Source organism: Callionymus lyra, chromosome 6 (assembly GCF_982586985.1).
Source record: "Callionymus lyra chromosome 6, fCalLyr1.hap1.1, whole genome shotgun sequence".
Classification (NCBI taxonomy): Eukaryota; Metazoa; Chordata; class Actinopteri; order Syngnathiformes; family Callionymidae; genus Callionymus; species Callionymus lyra.
The window spans coordinates 16,335,230-16,345,703 of record NC_141823.1 but is presented as its reverse complement, the minus strand read 5'-3'; positions in this window follow the sequence as shown (position 1 = coordinate 16,345,703).

Genomic DNA, 10,474 nt, shown 5'->3' with positions numbered 1-10,474 from the left:
AGGAGTAAAATAAAATAATAAGAGGAGATAAATGAATGCACTTACAAACACTTGAATCTTTGGTTCAGTGGTCAGTAAGAACTTAGGGGGTAAAAAAGCGAGTCGATCTTGGAAGCATTGACCTGACTGCTTCATAAATTTCCCATTTATGGAAAATGAAGCATTATTTTATTAATCCAAAACACAATTAACACATTTGAAGGAAGAACGGACACGTGAAATAGGGTTTGTGCAATTTCTTGCCCTTATTTAAAACAACACAAACTAATCAAAAATGAAAACGTAAAATAATTCATTCATTATTCTCACCAAACTCTATATGTGCCAAACTTAAGATGAATTTGGATTTACAGCTCTCATCATAAAGAAATACCAACATATTAAATCAATTTATTTTAATGTTTTTCCTGTCATTAGATAGTCAGGGTTTCTATGAATACTAATTGTGTTTGGAGGGATATTCACTGACTGGTTGGGAATTTGATCCGAGGCAGCCAGCCTTAGCCTGTGCCTCTCCATCCGTGCCCCACGGAGACTGACTGCCTTCGCTTTGAAGTTGAGGCGCAAAATCAATTGGACACGTCTTGGAGTAAATTAACTTGTCTCTGGCTTAATTTCTATCAACTGAAGGGTTTTGACCACATTATTTATGGGAACAGGTGGGTCTTAAATCCCATGAACTGCCTCCCTTCGCTCTGTCTCTCATGACATATGATCTGTCTTATAACTATGCCTCGTTTTACTTTTATTTTTGCTTTTTATAAAACTACCTATTGTGAAACTATCTAGTTAGAATTTATTTTTGGGACTTTTAATTTTTTACTTGTTTGTTCCTGGAGCACCAGCCTGACAGTTGATATTTTAAAGCTTTGGATAATAAAAACAATTCATAGGTAGTTATTATCTTATTTTCCCTCTATTACCATAAGTGATGGTCCAATGAAGCTTCATGAAACAGTGTCATTATTTGCACAGCCCACTAGATGGCGGTATCCGCCCTATTTTCCTTTGTTTTGAACAACTTTTCTAAAGAAAAATCACATTTCTAAACTGATGGCGCCACCTACTGACCTCTAAACAACATGGCACTGTTTCATGAAGCTTCACAAGTAATGAAATGCTAATTAAACACTTGTGCTGTGTCTCAAATCGCATACTAGCGTACTAAAAGTTAATATTTTTAGTGCGTTAGTGCGTCTCAATTCTTAGTATGCGAAATGTAGTGCTCCATGCACACTAAATTTGCGTACTAACACGCCCACAAAACTGAGCATGGTTCGATGGACACTAACCACACTAAACGTCCGCCATCTTAATGACGTTTAAAACGGAAGTTACGTCATATATAAATGCATATATATGCATATACTTACAGGTGCATTTTCCGCAGCAGTAGGAGGATAAACACGTCTTCACAGCTGATACCAGCTTAAATATCTCGTGATTATTACGATTCTCATATTTTTTCTTTATTTCTTTTTCCAAAGTTGCAATACGTGCTGCCAGCAGGTGTCGGCGATAGCGTTCAAACAGCTGCTTGAAACATCGTAAATAGAAGTAGAAGAAGAAGCTGTCATGTGATCTCCGGTTAGTGTGTAGCAGCAGTGTTTGATTTGAGACATACTATCTGTGGAGAATTTGCGTACTAGTTAGTACGTACACTAAACTGATGCATACTAACTTCTAGCATACTAAGAGTAGTATGCGATTTGAGACACAGCATTGATTTTCTAAGAGTTCAGTTTGGGGCGCCATCAGTTTAAATATATTTATTCGAATATGTTAGAGTAATAGATCAGAGAGTGCCATGTAGTGGGCTCTAAAAATAAAGAAAGACATTCAAGAAGCTTCATCAGCCAATCACCATTCAAAATAACGAAACAAATATTATCTTATACATCAGATCTAATTGTGATATCAGTCAATTACAGACGACCATCATCAGTATCTGGTAATAGTCAGCATATCCTTATTCTGTAAAGCGACATAAATCAATATTCCCTTTCCAACTATTTCTTTGCTGTGACTTACAGATACAACATTTATTTTTAAATAAATCTCTCTGGCTTGAGTGTAACCGTCCAACAGGAATGTCAGACATAGAATACATTTCTTCTGACCACTTCAAAAAATAATTGATAATGCACTTTTCCTTCACTGGAAAAAAAAAAAGAGCAAAAGCAAAAGACAAAGCAGGCAGAGAAAGGAGAAATGAAATAAAGTAACTTGATTAGGGCAAAAAGGAATCAGTAAGACGGAGGAAAGTCTAAGCTCTTTAACTGGTGCTCCTTTGCATATAAATGAGAGATTAGGCCGGAACTATATCTTACTGCCGTTAGAATACATATGCCTAATTACAATATATTCATAAAGTGAGAGTGTAATTTCCACAAAGGAGATTACATACGGAGCACAAGGTCAGAAAAAGACCTTTCTGTTCTCAGCACACCATTAGGATTATGATGCTGATGCTGCACAGAAAATGACTTATGCTTATTGGTTCTTCCAAGAGATGATGTCTTTTCTAACTACAAAGGCTTTGAAAAAAAAATAATAAAAAAAAGGCAAAGAAGTGAGCATTGTGGAAATAAAATCTTGCTAATGGGCACTGTTGATTTGTGAAAACTTTGCGAGCTGACTAATGGCCAATCTTTACTTTCTGAACTTTATTAGTCAAGAGGGGCCATTTTTGTGTCCACACTCACTTAATCTGCGCCCAAGCCTGCTTTACACATCATTAAAATGATGATTGGTTTTTAGCCTCAAATCCAAATAGTTAGACGATTTCAAATGTTTATTTATCCTGTGGATTTAGTTAATTTCTTAATATTAACGTAAAGATAAGATTCATACAAGCATAATTCTAAATAGAGTCATTTAATCATATTCCAAATACATCAATAACCTTCACTAAAGGAACACACAGAAGCTGCTTCAATCCTGAAATAAAATAATCTAATATTTTTCCTTAATAAGTAAAGTAAAGAAGCTTTCAATAGTCTGAAATTGAGAAAACATTGGCATTTTCCTAGTGATCCAAGCATAAATGTACCTTTAATGGGTTTATGAAGCTTCATGAAAACAGTACCCTTATTCTTAGAAGGCAGTCTTAGTTGCATAATACTTCATTTTGAACATTTATTATGATAAAAACCTAATTGTTTTTAATCCCAGGGCGCCACCTACTGAGCTTTAAATTCATTACACTGTTTCATGAAGCTTCATTGGCCCGTGACGAGTAACGTTGAATGGACATTGATGTATTCATTTCCTTTGTGCGTTGCATTTACAAAAATAAATTGTCTTTTCAATAAAGTACCACTTTGCTAGTATTGATGTGACGATAAAACTTTCGGAAACGTTGTCCTATTTTTAAGACATCAGTACGGGGCGCCCTCACTTTAAAAACTATCTGAATTGATTAATCAGAATGTGTGTTTAAAATGAGTGATGTGCTGATGAAGCTTCATGAAACAGTGTCATGTTGTTTAGAGGTCAGTAGGTGGCGCCATCAGTGTAAAAACGATGTGATGAATCATTAGAAGAGTTGTTAAGAACAAAGGAAAATAGTGTAGAGACCGCCATCTAGTGGACTCTGAAAATATTCACACTGTTTCATGAAGCTTCATCAGCCTATCATTACTTTACTAAGTGGATTATTAGTACCTACTTATTACTTTTATTTGAGAAATAAAAAATCTCTAATTTAATCTTATTTTATTTCCAATTTTACAGCAACAATTTTAATTATTTTTTACATGTTCTTGTATGATTAAATATACTTCATTTAAAAACCTTACAATACAATAAATACACAACCTTTTTTCGATTCATACTTGAATTCAACACGTATTTTCAAGGTGAATCGACAACAGTTATTGTTCCCTGACAATCTCCACTAAGGCTACAATCTCGCTTCTGTACCTCGGCAGAGGTGAGAACAACCAAACAAACCCGTCGACGACTTGTTCCAGCACTCTGAACCCGCGACAGCTGGTGTTGACACGAAATCCTTTCAGGATTGCCTCGCTGAAGAGATATGAGTTCTGTGTCCGCGCCACGCTTCCTTCTTCCTTGTGTACAGATTCACGGCGGACTAGCGAGGTTAATCAACAGTCCCTCTCTGCTCTCATTCTTTCATCTCACCCCTCTCTTCAGGCTCAGGCCTCATCTGGAGGGAATATTGGCAGAGTGTTTGTTCCTTGATTGGCTGTGGGGTAGCGATCCATACAGATGTGTCACTCGTGCCCATATGGATCGGGTTTCTGGGAGGAAAAAAGAGGAGTCCCAGGCATCAGATCTCTCTCTAAATGGCCTTTGGATGGAAGGAATGACTCTCCTACCAAGTGGACTGGACATTGATCTTCACGAGGGCATTTGCTCTTAATGAAACAGGCTCTCCATCAGCAATTCCATGATGTTTTTTTAGTTTCAGTGTTTTTCTTTTCCCTGTGGACGGCAACATAACCGGTACTCAGCCACAAATTATTGCCGTTTCACAATATTTACCAGCAAATATAATCTTAAAAATTAAACATTTGATTATTTACCTCACATATAAACTTGATTTTGCATCTTTTGATTTCATTTCTGAGGATCTTGCATCTGTAGCTTCTTCACCGGAACTAGCAAGTCACCAGAATGCTAATACAGACAATTATTGTTGCTCCAACAGCTACAGCTAATTAATTATTTAGCTAAAGCACCAGCAAGGCAGCAGCATTTTCTCTATTTACTGACTCTTCAGAAAATGTTGTAGCCATTGTCACACGGTCGTCGACTTCCCTACGAAGTCTTTCTCTAGATAGGCCATATGGCATTTCCACAAGACACTGAAGAGCCTCATTAAAGAAGTGGTAAATGTCCCTTTTGTTGCCAGACTAACAGAAGGAGAAATAAAACAGACCAAATACACACAAATATATGAGATCATGGTGTTTATAGACACTATTTAGCCACTGTCGAAGCACATTTCTGGTGACATTAAGCCACAGACACAATTTCAGCTCGGATCTAATTCACGAGGCTTTAAAATCGTGTGTTTTTTTTTTTTTGTTTTCAAAGTTTTTACAGTTTTTTGCCTTCTGGTCCTTAATACAAGGACAACTATTAAGCCAAGAGCAATTATGGTTGCATAAAAATGACCGATCAGATCACTCTACTGTGGCGCTGGTTCCATTAACGTTTGAATTAATGATACACTAAATATGAATGTTTGAATCTTGGGATATGCTTTTATAGTGATTTTCAAACATTTTTCATCATTAATTTTCTTCTATATTATTGTTCAACATTAGAGTTCAGAGTCTACAATTCAAAACACCACTTTTTCCATTATCAGCATCTCCTTAAAACATTTTACAATTATATAATATATACTTTTAGATTTTTTTAATTAAAAAAATGTTAAACTTTTACTCGTAGATGTTTTATTATTATTATTATTCATATTTGACTAGGTTTACTCAATGTATTCGAGTAAGTATTTTAACTTTGGCCCCTTTTGTATTCCAGTAGTATTAGTTAATCACTTATATACTGTATGTGAATATTTTTAATTCATTTAATTTGTTCATCACCATTTTCTGTTTGACCTATTTTATACACCAGTCATTTTCTCAGTGTGTCCTGTACTAAAAGTATTTTTTAGTTGATGTTACTATATTTATGTATTTGAATGTTTTTTCTCAAGTACTTTTACAGTGTGGCATTTTTCACTTGATTAATTTTGTTTACTCTTTTACTTGATTTCAATTGTATCATTACGTTTCTTTCAACTCAAATCATTTTATTCTTTAACTTTGGTATGCAATGGTTTTTACTCAAATACTATTGTGATTCCAGATATATGTATTTGATGACCTCCCTCATCCTTCCATTGGTTCCTATACTTCAATTCTTCCACCTTTTTTAATTTTTTTTTTTTAATTAAGCATCTGTTCTGTCAGAGTAGGAATGAGTACATGTTGTATCTACTCTGCACCTTCTAAAAGGAGGTAATTGCAGACGTATTGCGTCACATATATTGACATATGGTGCTGGCCAGGGATCCATATAATTTGGACATCATTTTGGACAGATTTTGCTGAAATTTAGATCCATCTGTCTTGTAGAAAGGTAAGAAAAACTGTATTATAGATAAACGACATTGCAATAAACCTGTTTGAGACTCATTTAAGTGTTTTTTCCTTTGTTATTTAGGAAAAATATAAAGAAAAAAAGCTATTAATGATGTATAGTTCAAGCCATATTATTAATATTCTAAACCCTTCAGAACTAGGGTTTTGAGGGCAAATGTAATGCACATTTTCACAGGGCTTGTAAATGTTGGTCTTGTAATTAAAGATCCGGCCTCTAGGTGTCATAACGTCCTCTGCAGCTAAAGAAACAATGAAATCCCACGAGACCCCGGCGATGACTGAGGACGAGAGGATAGTATACAGCTGGCTCCAGCTGCTTTAAAAGTACTATACAATTTTGGACATATTTTAGCTTTCAGTTCTATTAATTCAAACAAAAGAGAGTAAAAAAAAATTTTGTAAATGATGTAAGTGTATAAAAATATATCGTATCAAATTGTATCGTGAGATCTTATTGTTACAGCTCTATTCATAACTCACACACTTTTATACAGGTTTACATCCATGGCTTGAGAAAGAGATACTGTGAATGTTTCTTCGGGCAGCTATTAGACATTCGGATCAATGGTACACTTAACTGTTTGCGTTGTGTATTATCCATTATCCAATAATCTTGATTTATTGAACAGGTAATCTATTGTGACCGGCAGCAAAACGTTCACTTTCTTTAATGGAGTTATTTATTCTTTACATTGTCTGCAAATACAATAAAATGAACAAAACAAAGATAAAATGCAGTTTGAATAACGTAAGGTAAGATAACTGATGTTAACAATAAAAGCTTCTTGTCCCCTTTTACCGACAAAAGCAAGCATGGAAATGTTAAATATGTGTAGTTTTCTTCTACACAACCAACACTAGCAGCAATTTTAATGGTTTGCAACATTCCTGTTCCTGGTCAAATGAATCCAAGACGTCCATTATTGACGCTGCCATTGAAAGCTGGAGTTCCCAACTTCATCCTGCACGAACGCTGGTGGATTCTTTACACTTCATTCTCTATCAAGGGCCTTTGAGAATGCTTTTACAATCAACATGATGTCAGGTTTACCGAGGGAGGTCGCTTTACACAAGACCCTGTGAAAAGTTTTGTCTATGAATCAAATGTTTTTTCCACACGCAGAAGGTTTTTTTTCTACAAAAGCCTGTGGTATTAACTCGACTGTCTTGACCTACTATATCTGGCAGTGACCTCTGGCAATGTAATAACTCAAATGATTCAGATTCTGTGAATAAGGTCACAGTATGAGGAGCCCACTAAGGTATAATATCTCATGTCACACCCTCGATCTGTCATAGTTATCGCGGTGCTTGCATGACACTTAAGGTTCTATTATCATCTTTCTACTGACCTTCAAGTTTTATTTCTGGATGTTCTGAGCGGATACAGAGATGGCGCTCTGCTTTGTATTTGAAAAGGACACCATGATTTGGGGGAAAGATGTACAAGATTTTCGCCAACCCTCTGACAATATCTGGAGGGATAATTGTGTCCTATCCATACACAGTAAAGGTTATACGACAATATTTCTACACACACATTTATCTATCCTCATTTCAGCAGGTGTTGAAGGGAAAATAGAACTTTTTTATACGTACTAGATTTAAACGTTTGATTATCTTTTCTTGTCTGAATTTAATTGCTCTAAACATTTAATTTCCACTACTTAGTTTGACATGTTTCTGACTGAAGGTTAACTTTATTTCTTCCAATTCGAACTAAATAAAGTGTTTAGGATCTGTAGGTCGTCCATTTTTAAGTGAAACCCGGAGACAGTGAATGCCCCTGCCAAGTGTCAATGTCACACGCCTACAAAAGAAAATGTGTACTCCCTCCCAGTAAAAAAAAAAGGATTTCTCTGACCAGAAATTGAACTTGCACCTCCTCTTGCACACAGTTTGCTGACCCACTGTGCAGTGAGGTCATTTGTATTTCCTGTCAAGTCAAGTGGAAGTTAGTTTCGCTGCCAAAAAAAATCCACCCCCCCCAAAAAAAAACCTCCCTGTTCGAGTTAAAAATCCATACAAATTAAATTAACTTCACATATTATCAATCATAGTATATAAGTGTTGACTATATAAGTCAGTAATTAATTGTAAAATTAAATGTAAGGGAATGACTAAACTCATCATCTTTATAATTATTTATTGACCAATGAGCTGATCCAATTTTAGATTAAATGACATACATTTAACTAATGAAGTGTAACCTTTTGATTTGTTCTCCTATTTGTATTAGGTTATATAAAATTGCATCTGTTTCATGACATACCTTTAGTCCCAGGGGTGAGCAATACGTTGAGGATCCAATCGGACATTAAACTCGAACTGCATGAAAAAAAAAAAAACTAAGACCAATCTTTTTAAGCAGGAAATGCCTGAAGGCCCAGGTTTAACTATGAGACTCAGTCAATTGATGGAACTCCATATAGATCTGAAGTTAAAATGCTAAACACCCGCCTGAGGGGAAGCAAATATGTGCAGCTTGAATCTGTGATCTGCTGAAGTCATAGCAACGGGGTCGAACATTGATTTGTAAACACAGAAACATACATTGATAAAGTTCCCTCTTTTCCATGACAACAGCGGAGTTGAAGAAGTCCTAACTCATTCTCCTGCCAGCGTAACTCAACAAAAAAAGCAAATCTTCAAAGTACATCTGCTTTTCAACTCCTTCCTTTCTTCTTAGCTCCACCGCAGTGATGTTCTTGACTGACTCCAATCTGAAGTTAAAGGTCACGACCTCTCCCAGACAGCCATATTTCCTGCTGGCAAAGGAAAATATTAGCTATAAAAATGTTCTGACCCGCTCGTCCCCAAAAATCCTATCATATTTTATTAGGTGCGAGTCGATGTTGGAACAGCCTGACATTCATTCATGATGGTATTCTTTTTAAAAAATATGAAGATTGGCACCCTCCGCTCGCCGGGGTGTTTTTGCTGTGCCTGAAGTTTATGCCTGCTCCGTGACTGATTCCCGGCTGAACATCCATTCGGTTCCACTCCGTGCATGGATCCATCCCTGTTTGAAAAATATTCTCAAAGCTATATCAAAAAAGGGAATGCGATTGGGAACCCTCTTTTCTCCTGGCATGACACTCATTTACTTCCTTACACACTTTCAAGGCAATTAGCTTTGAAGCCTTTTGAAAGTGGTGCTCCTGCGATGTTGATAGCTATAGCATGGGAAATGTAATAATTGCGTACAATGTGACGTAGTGACGTCCTTGGAAATAATTGAGTAAACACAAATTTAAGTTTTTTTTTATGCTTGGTATGTTGACACAATCAAAACAAAGTAGTTTATTTTTTTGTGAGGAAGATACACAACCGTATAAGAAGCCCACACATCGCATAGCAACATGCTTAGTGTAGTTTTTGTAAAAATGGTTAATAAAATTTGAAATAAATATTCATATTTCTGAATTTTAAACCCATCTGTATTGGAAAAAGGTTTTACGCGCTTTACTATAAATGAGATACGTATAAATAAACCTGTTAAAGTGATTTTTTTCTTGTTATTTATCTAAATATAAAATATTGTTTTTATTTTTTCTTAAATTCTAAATATATTATGATTTATTATTTTGTTTAGTAACGTCACAGTAAAAGGCCCCTTGAGAATATTGCTAGGTAAGCATTTATTTGTGTATTTTCATTCCAGTAACTCTTGTTTCCTCCAGTGTAAGGAGTGAAAGTTCATTTTTAGAATTATAAAATGCATCCGTTTATCAATTACGTACTTTCTACCACCCGTCCCTTTTTATGCAATTGATTTTTGACCCTATATACATACATATAATGAAGTCATATGCTGTTAGAATTCTGCCAACTTAATTCGCCAATGAAAAACGTAAATATTGGCTGACTAAAAAATAAATTATTGAAAGTATTTTTAAATATTGCTTTAAAGAACTTAAAGAAAAATTAGCATTCCGAAAGACAAAACACATCAAATAAATATATTTAAATTACTTGGCTAATGTTTTTACATCATATTTCTTTTTCACTCCTGGAACTATCTCACTGAATCAAAAAACACTAGAAATAGATTGGAGATTTGTCTCTAGTATTGAAAAACTTGAAAGACCCTTCGCTATTATCCGATCATCCTGCAGAAGCTGGGCGTCCAAGCAATGCCGAGGCAAACCCACTGATCCATTGATCCGTAGAGATGGTCGGCGTCCGATGGGCGGGACAAAGTCCAGCATTTAACCAAGTTTGCTGCAGTAAGTAGCCAATTCTGAACAAAGTATTAACGCCTTCTATTGAATATTTAGTCAATGAAATGTACACACAAGAGCAAATTTGACCACTTGTTTTTTGACACTTCA